The 12,500-nt window shown below is 39.0% G+C and overlaps 1 protein-coding gene across 2 annotated transcripts in view; it reads left to right on the top strand.

Annotated features, from left to right (window-relative positions):
• The window catches only part of LOC124950593 (transcription factor Sp9), a 107,461-nt gene that overhangs the window by 14,591 nt on the left and 80,370 nt on the right, over positions 1 to 12,500 (top strand). The window contains exon 2 of one of the 2 annotated variants that reach the window (XM_047497544.1): positions 6,766 to 6,768. The exons of the other annotated variant lie outside the window; for it this stretch is intronic. The gene's annotated coding sequence lies outside the window, so the exon portion shown is untranslated. The remainder of the gene's footprint in view (positions 1 to 6,765; positions 6,769 to 12,500) is intronic. 2 annotated transcript variants of the gene reach the window in all.

The raw sequence follows: 12,500 nt of genomic DNA, 5'->3' as shown, positions 1-12,500 counted from the left end.
ATATATTTCACGTTTGCCGTGTATTAGATAATACGTTACCTAAAAAGACTTTTCATGAAAATTTTTTAACTAAAATCATAATTGAGAAAAAACAAAACACAAGTATTTCAATTTGTAAAATGTTTCGTGTATTACGAATGCTTAGAAATCGATTACGTATTACTTTTCGATTCGAAGTTTCTCGATCAATAAAAAAAAAAAAAAAAAAAAAAAAAGAAAAAAAAAGGAAAAAAAAAGAAAAAAAAAGAAAGAAAAAAGAGAAGAAAAAAGAAAACAGAAAAAAGAACAGCACAAAAAAGGGAACAATTATCGATTTAAATGTTGTCAGATATAATAAACAAATTCAAATGAACGAAGTAAATACAATATTTATATGAGTGTAAGTATATCGGCACTGGTATAATATATAATAACAGATATAATAAACAAATTCAAATGAACGATGTAAATACAATATTTATATGAGTGTAAGTATATCGGCACTGGTATCTACTAGGAACTGGTTCATAACGATGAAATTAAACTTGACAAGTATTATTTCCTGACAGTACCTGTTTTTCCCGAATGAAAAAAGAAGACAAAGAGAAAAAAAAGAATTATCCGTCAACTAACATTGTCGTTAAAAATCAATCTAACTAAATTTCTCGCTCTGACACATTGTTTCGATCGTCTCGTAACGAGTTTATGTAATCATGAAAGCGAACGAGCAAACGAAATTGACAACTTGATACTTCTTTCATTATCGGTCGCAATCATTAACATTTCAAAACAAATCGATGTAGTAGATATACAATAAAGTTTTTTTATTTTTTTTTTTTTCACAAATCTTACTAAGCGTATACACGACGAACGTATGCATGTAACATAGATACGTTTATAAACCTGTTAGCCTTGCCGGATGATTTACGATTCGCGCCAGTGGTTTGCGTTGTTCGAAAAATGAAAAATAAAGAAAAAAAAATCTTAATTAAATTTACTAACTTTTCGTAATGGAAAGTTAAAGATTAAAAGAAAAAAAAAAAAGAAAAAAAATAAAAAAAAAAAAAAAAAAGAGAGAAAAAGAAAAGAAAAGAAAAGAAAAGGAAGAAAAAGAAATACGATGGGGGATATTCTTACGATCGACGATTGAACGACGTTAAAATCTATGAATTGTTTGTTTATACGATTCCGTCGTTTCTTTCGTTTCGGCGAGTTTAAAAAATTCCATAGTAGAAAACGAAGAATTTGCTGAAATGTAGAGTGAAGGAGGTAAAAAAAAAAAAAAAAAGAAAAAAAAAGAAAAAAAAAGGAAAAAAAAGAAAAAGACAATAAAAGAAAAAGGAAAAAAATGGAGGGGAGAAAAAGAAGAGGATAGAATGAAAAGAGAAGGACGAAGGGAGTAGGATAGGTAAAGGAAAGTAAGGAAGGTTGTATTCTGACGTGGCGTCGTCACGACGAAGCGGTTTATATGCAAAGTAGAACGTGCTACGAAGAAGATGAAGAAGAAGAAGAAGAAGAAGAAGAAAAAGGAAGAGAAAGAGAAAGAGAAGGAGAAGTAAGAAAGAGGAGAAAAGGGAGGAAAAGAAGGAAAGTCATCGAATCCCTTTTGGCGAACTTACCTGCCAGGCTTCCGCGTAACAGAGCTACCAGTAGTTGTCCGATCGTGACTCTTTGCGGTGAGCCGACAGAAAACATCGTCATTATCTGCCTTAAGGTCCGCGTATACCGACGAGCGAGAACTTATGGCAAGCACGCGATCCACGGATTTCTTGGCGCGTCCTTGAATCACGATTTGGTCCCCGCCAACGCTTTTGTCGTACTAATACGCAACGTTTGCAAACGGAAATAATATCTTCTCCTCCTCCTCCTCCTCCTACCTAGTCTACCTATATACAGTTCTCTATCTCGTAAATATATATATATTTGTCTTTTTTTCTTTTTCTTTATTTTCTTATCATAAGAATTTTAAAATCTCGATCTATTTTATCTGCGAACGATAGATTTCGATAATGCAAGCGTAGTTTCTTTATGTTCTTTTTTCCTTTCATTGGATTACAATCGAATGCATTCAAGGATTAATATGTAAATATGTGTAAAAATCATTGTCGCGGGGATTCATGAAGAAAGAAAAAAAGAAAAAAAAAAAGTCGCAAGTAAGGAGGGCGCAGGTTAACTGTATCACGTTTTCTTAATAACCTAAGTGCAACAACGGCAACAGGATCAGGCGATAAAAAGAAGAAGATGAAGAAAAAGATGATGATGAAGAAGAAGAAGAAGAAGAAGAAAAAGAAGAAGAAGAAGAAGAAGATGATGAAGAAGATGAAGAAGAAGAAGAAGAAGAAGAAGAAGAAGAAGAAGAAGAATAGGTCCTGTCGGAAGAAATTTCGTTTGTCCTCTCCGATTCGTGAGTGACGCACACGAAAGAGACTAATTGCGTGTCGTCGTCGCGTGACCAAGACCGAACGATACCACATAGAGAAAGAGAGAGAGAGAGAGAGAGAGAGAGAGAGAGAGAGAGAGAGAGAGAGAGTGAGAGAGAGAGAGAGAGAGAGAGAGAGAGAATATCTATACAAATGTTCGTTCGTTCGAGCACGCACTCATACTATGGTGTTCAGCACGCGTGCGAAAGGCCGATGCACGCGCGTGTTTTCACTGGGATCCAGGAAGAACGCTCTCGACACGACCACCGTATGGCAATTAAGTAAAAGGAATGAATACTACCTTCTATCGGGTACTTGATTTATGAAAAAAATCTTTACGACGATTAGAACACGTTCAAAAGAAGGAGAAAGAGAGAGAGAGAGAGAGAGAGAGAGAGAGAGAGAGAGAGAAATACATAGATAGAGAAAAAGAGAGAGATAGATAGAGAGAAAGAGAGAGAGAGAGAGAGAGAGAGAGAGAGAGAGAGAGAGAGAGAGAGAGAGATAAACAGTCTGCACGTTCGTTTCTATGTTATGTGCTTGTACAGATTCAACGTACTTAGTTACGTACATACTTACATACATACATACGATCGCCACAGAGCGTTGCTATTTTCTATGATAATAGGCTAATCATATACGATCGCCTAGAGACAGAGCAATTACCGTAATCGTTGTTATTACCTTGATACGTCTACTACTGATCGCTGTTATAGAACGTTAGTAGATAATTACTTTGGATTATTGGACCGCCGTCGAAGGTTCTCGTTATCATTTTTATTTCTCCCCGATTCGGGAGAACCGCTCCCTTCGAACTCGTTTCTCTTTCTCTCACTCTCTCTCTCTCTCTCTCTCTCTTTCTATTTTTCTTTTTTTCTTTCCTCTTTCTTTTTTCCTTTTCTTTTCATTTTTCTTTTTTATTTTACTCGTTCTTTCGTTATTTCCCCTTGTCTCTTTTTCTTTCTTTCTTTCTTCCTTAATTTCTTTTACGACACTCGATTGGTCGGCGAAACACATTTAACGGCTTTTAGTTGTTGCGAGAAAAGAAAGAGAGAGAGAGAGAGAGAGAGAGAGAGAGAGAGAGAGAGAGAGAAAGAGAAAGAGAGAGAGTGAAAGAGAGAGAAAGAAAGAAAAGAGTTGCGAGAAAATCGTGCTTTCCTTTGCGGAAAAATTCTTGAAAATTACGAGAAAGGATAGCGCGTCAGCAAGTGAAGCTAGAATTTCAGAGAGAATAAGATAGAGAGAAATAAAGAGAGAGAGAGATATATATATATATATAAAGAGAAAGAGAGAGAGAGAGAGAGAGAGAAAATTCTAGAGCATCGATTCTAGCTCGCGGTCACGTTTGCCCAGAGTCCTTCGATTCTTTCTCTTTCTCTCTCTCTCTCTCTCTCTCTCTCTCTCTCTCTCTATCTATCTTTCTCTCTCTTTCTCCATCTCTACCCATCTCCTCGACAACCCCACGAATCCTCCGACCCTCCGGCAGATCCGATAGCATTCGCCGACAGTACCACTCAAGGAAACCAAAATGGTTACCGTGTCAGCACTTCTGCCATCGTTTTACCCTCGGCACCTTTTATACTTCTACTACGCTATGCGTACCTCTACTATCCACTTACTTACATTGCGCCATCGTGAAACTTTCCTATGTATTTCGCGAAACGACGTAAGCTCGACACACCTTTCCTAACTTTTATCCCTATCGAATGGAACGGGGGAGGAGGGATGAGGGTTAAAATTTGTCCCTCTTACGATCGCACGTAAGAGAAGATCTTCGACAAAAAAAAAAAGGAAACTCCGTTTGAACGACAAAATTTAAATTTATCTTCTATACTATACTATAGATAAAATAGAACTTTGTAAACTTGTAATAATGAAATAAATTCTAGATAGATCTAGATAAGTCTACGTACGTCTCTCTCTCTCTCTCTTTCTTTCTCTCTGTCTCTCTCTCTCTCTCTCTCTCTCTCTTTCTATCGCGATCATATGTAATACAAAGAATATAGGTAGATACTCTTACAAGTTGAACCTTCATCTCGAAGGTTTCTTTCCATCGGACCTGCCAAGATGAAAGAAAGATAAAGAGAAAAAGAAAGAGAAAAGGAGTGAAAGAGAGAGAGAGAGAGAGAGAGAGAGGGAGATAGATAGATAGATAGATAGAAAGAGAGAGAGAGAGAGAGAAAGAGAAGGAAATAAGAACGTTTAGGATAACTCTTGGTCGAAGGGCTGGATAATAATCCAGACCGCATACATCTTCCGTTACCGTTGCAGCCACGCTGCAGCCAATTAATCCGGCAATCACGAACGGTGCTCCGCTCCATCTGCTTTATTTGCCATTAAGGAAGGAGCAGGCATTACGCGGGGCTACTCCGCTGCATCGAGGAGGATCGACTGTGAGAGAGAGAAAGAGAGAGAGAGAGAGAGAGAGAGAGAGAGAAAGAGAGACGAAGAGAGAAAAAAGATGACAGAAAATGGGATAAGGTTGATACGCGAATCAACTGATTCGGTTTTAATGCGAGAAGATTTTTCTATCTATCGTTATCTTCTTCTATCTTTATCTTCCTCTCTCTCCCTCTCTCTCTCTCTCTCTCTCTCTCTCTCTCTCTCTCTCTCTCTCTCTCTCTCTCTCTCACGTAGATACATCCGTTCCCTTTTCTGCAATCTCAATTTCATTGCGTACCGATTCGTTTCCTGCCCCTCCTGAAATTTTTACCAATCTTCGACGGTCCTTCGTTAATGATCCTCCAGCTCCACCGCCATTTTCTCGTCAATTTCTTCGTCGATCCTTCTTCCCTTCTCCTTTTCTATCTCCTTCTCTCTCTCTCTCTCTCTCTCTCTCTCTTTCCTTCATCACTTTTTGTCCTTCTTATCCCTGATTTTCCACCCTCTTTTCTCTTTCTTCATCTCTTCTCCGAATGTTTCAAGCCACGTGCACGTGAAGGTCCGTTTCACGAGACTTCCACTTTGGTGGTCGACCTCGAACACTCATACACTCACACACACACATACACACATATATATACATACACATATACACACATATACACATAGACACAGACAGAAATGTATACTTGTCGTCGTTGTCCGCAATGAAGCACGAATCGAACGTGTTCCTGCCGCAAGACTCGCTGCTCCCTTCCTATCTGCTCTCTCTCTCTCTCTCTCTCTCTCTCTCTCTCTTTCCTTCTTCTTCTTCTTCTTCTTTTTCTTTTTCTTCTTTTTTTTTTTTTCTTTTTTTTCTTTTCCTTAGCAATACCCTCGTCGCGATCGTTTTTTCCTCGTGAAATCGCGTGCCTCCGAAGCGGGCTTGCGTAAGGAGATCACACTGACGCGAGTTCTACAGGCCGCGAGGGGATTACATTCGAGGAAGGATCAACGTTGTTGCCTTCTTCGAGACACCGATCTCCTTTCTTCCTTTTTCCTTTTTTATTCTTTTTCTTTTTTTTTCTTTTTTCCTTTTTTGTTCGTTTTTCTCCTTTTTTTCTTCTTTCCTTCTTTCTTTCATTCACTTCGTTCCATCTTACGACTCCGTAATTATCTCGAAGGTTCCTATCGTTTTCGCTACTTGCTCTCGCTTTTTATTCTCTTCCTCTTTTCCTCCTTCTCATTGTCTCTCTCTCTCTCTCTCTCTCTCTCTCTCTCTCTCTCAATGTTTCCCTCTCTCTCTCTCCTTCACTCTTTTCTCAGACTTCGTTTCTTTCCTTCTTTTTTCCTTTTTTCTTCTTTTTTTTCATTCGAAAATCTCGTTACAATGTTACATCTTGATATTACTTACCGACAATCAGACGAAGAAGGAAAAAGAAAACGAACATATTCTAAGAAATTTACTTTCGTGCACTCTACCTTGACGTTTTCTTTATAAATTTTATCGTTTTCATTTCGTTGAGAGCGATCGTCGATGCACGTGAAGGGCGCAAAGGGTTTGCAAAGAGAGAAATACGAAGACGGACAGATTCGAATATCCAACCTATCATTAACCGACTCTGCGAATAATTCAATTTATTTCTCATATTTATGACACGCGCCCCATCTTCAAAACGAACACGTTTCTACGTACACGCACGTATAACTCTCGTGTACACTTAGTTATATGATTTTCTTTTGTTCCTTTTACATTCCAAAAGAACATTCATCGTTTGACGAGAATATCTTTAAAGAAACGATTACGCAAATATATATTAGATATATATAATTATCTTTATGGAGTATATGGAAAAAAGAATTTTAACAAGTTAGAAGAAAAATTTCCTTTTTATTGATCGATTTGCAATGTAAATCACTTTTCCTTCGAAAATTTTATTACACGGAAGCAAATCATTTCTTGTTGTAAACAGAAAGTGGTTAGTTATCTGGTAAAGTATAACAGCCGGTTGAAGAGAATCGAGAGCAGTGACAGAAGATATATATGAGAAAGAGAGTGTATATGAATGTGTATATGTGCGTGCTTGCGCGCGTGTGTGTTTGTGTGCGTGTGTCCGTTTATGTGTGTGAAAGAGAGAACAAGAGAGAGAGAGAGAGAGAGAGAGAGAGGCAGATCATTTCTCTGTCTCTCTCTCTCTCTCTCTATCTCTCTGGGAGCACAAACTCGATGACTATTTTGATTCGCAGCATTCGGCATGATCGTACGCGCGTCAATGTACCCCTCATGCAATATTGATGACCCGCTGCGGATCAAATGCCCTATGATAGCCCCCACCTATCGTTCCCCTAACCGGTATCCTGATTGCGGACCGGGTCAGAGCCACTGATTTTCAATGGATGGGAGCCGAATTTAAACTATGATTATACCCCCGCGCGTTCTCTAAGTACGGGGCTCGACGTCGGGCCTAATGAAGCTTTGCCGAATTAGTCCTCTGCGAAAATTACGCGCACTTGGCCGACTACGCTCTTCTCTCCGTTCGTATAAACGTGCGATCACAGAAATAGAAAGAGACAGACAGACAGACAGATAGACAGACAGAGAGAGAGAGAGAGAGAGAGAGAGAGAAAGAGAGAGAGAAACAGAGACAGATAGAGAGAGAAAGAGAGAAAGAGATGGAAAGTATGCGTGAGAAAGACAGACTCGTATGTCGACTACCTCCCTATCTTTCTCTCTCTCTCTCTCTCTTTCACTCTGACGTTCTCTTCTAATTGTCGCTCATTAGCCACCGTGATGGGCCACGTTACGATACGGGAATCGCGAGCTCGTATACGAACTCGTAAAATAACGCTCGTAGTAACGACGCCAACGTAATAAAAGCGAGAACGCGATTTCAGATCAGCAGCCGGCGCCGATCTTTGCGGTATGCTGCTTCCTCTCGGCATTTTGCCTTTAATTAAGTTAGAGGAGGGTCGAACGGGTAATTTGTAAGTTTAAACGTTCGCTTCGAGCATGATGGAGTTATTTGAATCGTTCGATGCATTCGATATATCGATACGATTGTAAATGGAAACGCTCCGTTCGATAGATATGATATCTTTTACACTCTTTAACTATTCGTCGCTCTTCTCTAGGATTAATTAATTTTTTATAATCGTAATAATAGCAGGCGGAACGATTGGAAAGAATAAAAAATTTTCATATATTTTAACTCGTCGATTGTCTCGAACGATAGAATACGATAGAAATAAATTGTCCGTAAGTACTTAAGTGTAATATTTTTAATAAATAAAACGTTAAAGGAGTTATCGTAGATTTTATACTATTTGAAAATATTTATGAGCTGTTAATGAACTGCATTAAGAAAAAAAAAAAAAAAAAAAAAAAAAAAAAACGAAGAATTTCTAATCGTCTCGTTATAATTTAACAAAACAACTCTCTTATATATATGTTACTTCGAGTAGATTTTGAATTTTTTTTTCTACGCAACGTTAGATAGAACGTTAAAAAAAAAAAATATACTTAAACGATTAACGTATCGCTTTAAGAAACCGAAAGAAAATTTGAATATAGAACACAGTCTCGAAAGTATACCTTTCGATATGCCTTGCGAAAATACCAGCAAAAATTCAACCCCTTTAGCGAGCGTGAACTCGTTCCATTGTCTTTGAACGTTTACTGAATGCCCGTTCAGGTTCGTCGAACCCCGACGGTAAAGTCAAGGAGTTTCGAACGGTCGGAATTGTGACGCTTCAACGAAGAAGAATGATTCTTGAAAGATTGTTAACTAGTTTCCTCGGACCTTTACCTCGGTCCTTCGAAAATAATAGAGAAAACGAAATGGTTATCGTCATCTCCTTAAGAAACGAAGAACCTCTTGAAAAAGAGAAGAAAAGATGAAAAAAAAAAAAAAAAAAAACAAAGGAAAAGAAAAAGAAAAAAAGAGTAATACACTGGACTAACTATTGTCGATCGATTTTGCTATTCGTCGTATAAAAAGGAAGCGCAATTAGTTAGAGAGAAAATACGAAAGCGTCCGACGTAATTTCATCCGTGGTTAATTACCGAACTTAAGTACCGAACTTAATTACCTGTCGGCTTACGACCAACGCGAAAATGTCGTTCCTTTAAAATTACCGGATGCAATTTATTTTATTCTCATGCGAATCGTTCGTTCGCCAACTCGTTGTCTAGTTAAGGAGCATTACGCGTTCGATCGCAAAACTAACATTATCGATATTATTTACATTCAAAGTCCAACGTTAATCACAATTCGTTTATTCGAATTATCATCGAGTTATATACATCCTTTATCCCTTTTTAATGGTCTCACGAATGGGAAAAAAATGTATTAAGAAAGAACGATAAAACGACGGAGATTAGTTCGAGAGTTTGGTTAACCGAACGATCGTTCTCTAACGCGATATTCCTACGCGTCACAACCAGAGCCTGTCCCTTTAATAATTTATTAGCGAACTCACCGTCGTCCCGTGTTGGAAGGGAGAGTCCGTTGATTGTGTCGTGTCGTCTGTCCCCGGCAGAGTGTCGCTCGAATCACAACGGGTGGTCCTTGACACGATCCCGGTACTTCGATGCTGTTGCCGTTATTAATACGAGGACTGCCGATCAATTATTTACGAGTTCACCCTCTCTCTCTCTCTCTCTCTCTCTCTCTCTCTCTCTCTCTCTTTCTCTTTCTCCCTCTATTATTGTCGTGGCTTTTGCACGAGCAATCAATGATTCTTTCGTATGTCACTTTCTCTCTCTTTTACTCTCTCCTTTATACGAAATATAAAGAGATAACTAATTTATATCGAACGAAAATCAAAACGGGACGGGACGATTACAAAAAAAAAAAGAAATCGATATGAATGTTAATTCCTATTAATAATTACTTCGGCAAAAAGGAATGACGGGGAGGGGGGGGGGGGGGGGGGGGCGAGGAAAGAGATTAAAAACGACAATAACAACAATAACAACAATAACAACGAAAGAAGGAAAGAAAGAGAAGAAAAAGGGGAGAAATTTTTTAAAAGAAAATAAAGATAAAAAGAAAAATCATAATTATTCACGACGTTAACGAACATGTTAATAACACCGTCCCAATATCTCTCGGGCATATCGACCGTACATGGTCCGTGCCTATTTATTATTATCTCGAGGCTGTCCATTATAAAGAACCGCGAAAAGTACGGTCATTAATCGAGCCGCGATTCGGCCATAAGTCATTGGATAATCTTTGCGCGTCCGAGGGAATTAGGAATTCGTCGTGCAATTTCTCCAGCCCTAGACACACATACACACACACACACACACACACACGCGCGCGCGCGCACAGACACATATATATATATATATATATATATATACAAAGAGAAAAAGAAAGAGAGATAGAGAGAGAGAAAATTAATAAAATAGAGAGAAGATAAAGCGATTGGACTTCCACAATTTTCGCATAGCTTATAACAAGAGAGAAAGAGAGAGAGAGAGAGAGAGAGAGAGAGAGAGAGAGAGAGAGATGGGGAGGGGGAGAAGGGTGGGTTGAAGAAAATAAAAAAGAAAGAAAAGGAAAAAAAAAAGTAATAGAAAGAGGAAAGAGAAGAGAAAAGAAGAAAAAAGGAAGACACGAAAGAGAAGGAAGACTTCGGATAAGAAAACGTGATGGTGCGCGGCCGTAAATCGACTTTCGTCGTACCGAGAGAGCCGCGTATTTTCCTCCTCTCCCCTCTACTATGAGGATCGGTCCGCGTGTGAATTAATCCGGCAAAGGGCTCGTCCTCTGTATGCGAGCCTATGCGTGAGTGATACATGCGTATTTCGGGCCACGTATTTAATAACAGGTTGCCAGTACGAAGCCCTCCCCTCCCCTCTTACCCCTCGAGCGGCCTCTCAAGCGGTGATGTATGCGCTAATTGTGAGGCCCGGAGAACTCTTGCTTCGACTCTCTCTCTTTCTCTCTCTCTCTCTCTCTCTCTACCCCACCCCTCTTTAGTCACTCCTGTCTCTCTCTCTCTCTTTCTCTTTCTATCTCTATCTTTTTTTCCATATGCCTCCAGTGAATCTTCGAGAGGGTAAACGTCGGTACTGACTTTGACCTGAAGTCGAGGAGAGTCTTCTTCTTCTTCTTCTTCTTCTTCTTCTTCTTCTTTTTCTTCTTTTTCTTTTTCTTCTTTTTTTTCTAGCAACAGTGAAAGAGAGAAAAAGAGAGAAAGAGAGAGAGAGAGAGAGAGAGAGAGAGAGAGAGAGAGTCCTTCCTGCATTTCGATCGACGATGTTCCTATACCATCCTCGTAACAAAGAAAAAGAGAAAACGGATACTTTCCTCGCGATACAATCCGACAAGATACGAGATTTATCGAATGGAGGGAGGAGGGTGATGGTGTATGATGGTATAAAGAGAAGTACCGAGCGCAGAGGTCGTTCCTTATTTTTTTTCTTTCTTTCTTTCTTTCTTTTCCTTTTTTTTTCTTTTTTTTTTTTTTTTTTACGACATTCGCGACGTCAATTTTACGGGGAAGCATACAATCGAGTCACGGATGGAGCATTAACATCGGTCTCAATCCCAGAGTTTAATCAAACGCTAACCAGTCGAGATTTAATCTGCCGCAAACACCCCGGAAATCGTACCCTCTCTTATTCCTCTCTCTCTCTCTCTCTCTCTCTTTCTCTATCTCTCTTTCTGTCTCTCTTTATCGTTCTCCCTCTTTCCATTTCACTCGCACACACGTATTACTATGTTACCTCGGTTCTCGTTTCCAGAATCCCTCGAGTATTTCCCATCTCTCTTTCTCTACAAATGCTTTCTCCACGAATAGGTAATATAATCACAACACTGGGGGTCGGAGAAACGTTATTTATAGACGCTCTTGCGGTCGCAACGATCTGATTCTTCTAACGACGATGATATTGACTCTGCTTCTCTCTCTCTCTCTCTCTTTTTCTCTCTCTCTCCCTCTCTCTCTCCCTCTCTCTCTCTCTCTCTCGATCCTTCGTTTGTGGGATACTTTATATATGCTTCGGGCGCCGAAAATCCCCTAATGTCCCTCGGGGCAATGTTAAAAGCCGATTTTCTGAACTCAGACGCAACCCGAATGATCCCTTTGACAAGTACGGAAGCGAATGAGATCGTTCGTCACGTTTCTAATCAACGATTACGAGAATCGTCGATCTATAATCTATCCTTTTATCGATTCAGTTATTATTTCTACGGTCGAATAAATTTCAAAAGTATTTATTTTTCATTTATAATATCACATGCAAAAGATATTCATACATTTTGCATATTTTTTCTTTTCTTTTCTCTTCTTTTCTTTCTTTCTTTCTTTCTTTCTTTCTTTCTTTATTTATTTATTTACTTTTTTTTTTTTTTTTTTTTTTTTTTTCTTTCATTTTTTTAACTAGTCTTACCTACGCGGAAGAAATTACTCGTCAAGTTCGACATAGGGCTTCGAAAAAAGTTATCGTCCTCGCGATCGGTACGAGCAATAGGTTATAACCGAGAAACGTTATTCTACCTTTCATTACGCAGCCTAGAAAAGTTTTTGCGACCCACGTGTCGGTCGATCTACACGCCCACGTAATGTACGAGAATACGAGGCAAAAGGCAATGCCCCGTAGTTCTTATCTCTTACGAAAAACTTTTATCCCGTATGATTTAAGCGCGTGGGATCGTACGACCTGCGGCCGTTCGACGTTTCAAATCATTGGAGTCCGTCCAACGAATTACCGGTTACGTAGCGTTT

The sequence above is a fragment of the Vespa velutina genome, chromosome 7 (assembly GCF_912470025.1).
Source record: "Vespa velutina chromosome 7, iVesVel2.1, whole genome shotgun sequence".
Lineage (NCBI taxonomy): Eukaryota > Metazoa > Arthropoda > Insecta > Hymenoptera > Vespidae > Vespa > Vespa velutina.
The sequence above is the reverse complement of the archived record's forward strand: the minus strand, read 5'-3'. Positions and strand labels throughout refer to the sequence as shown.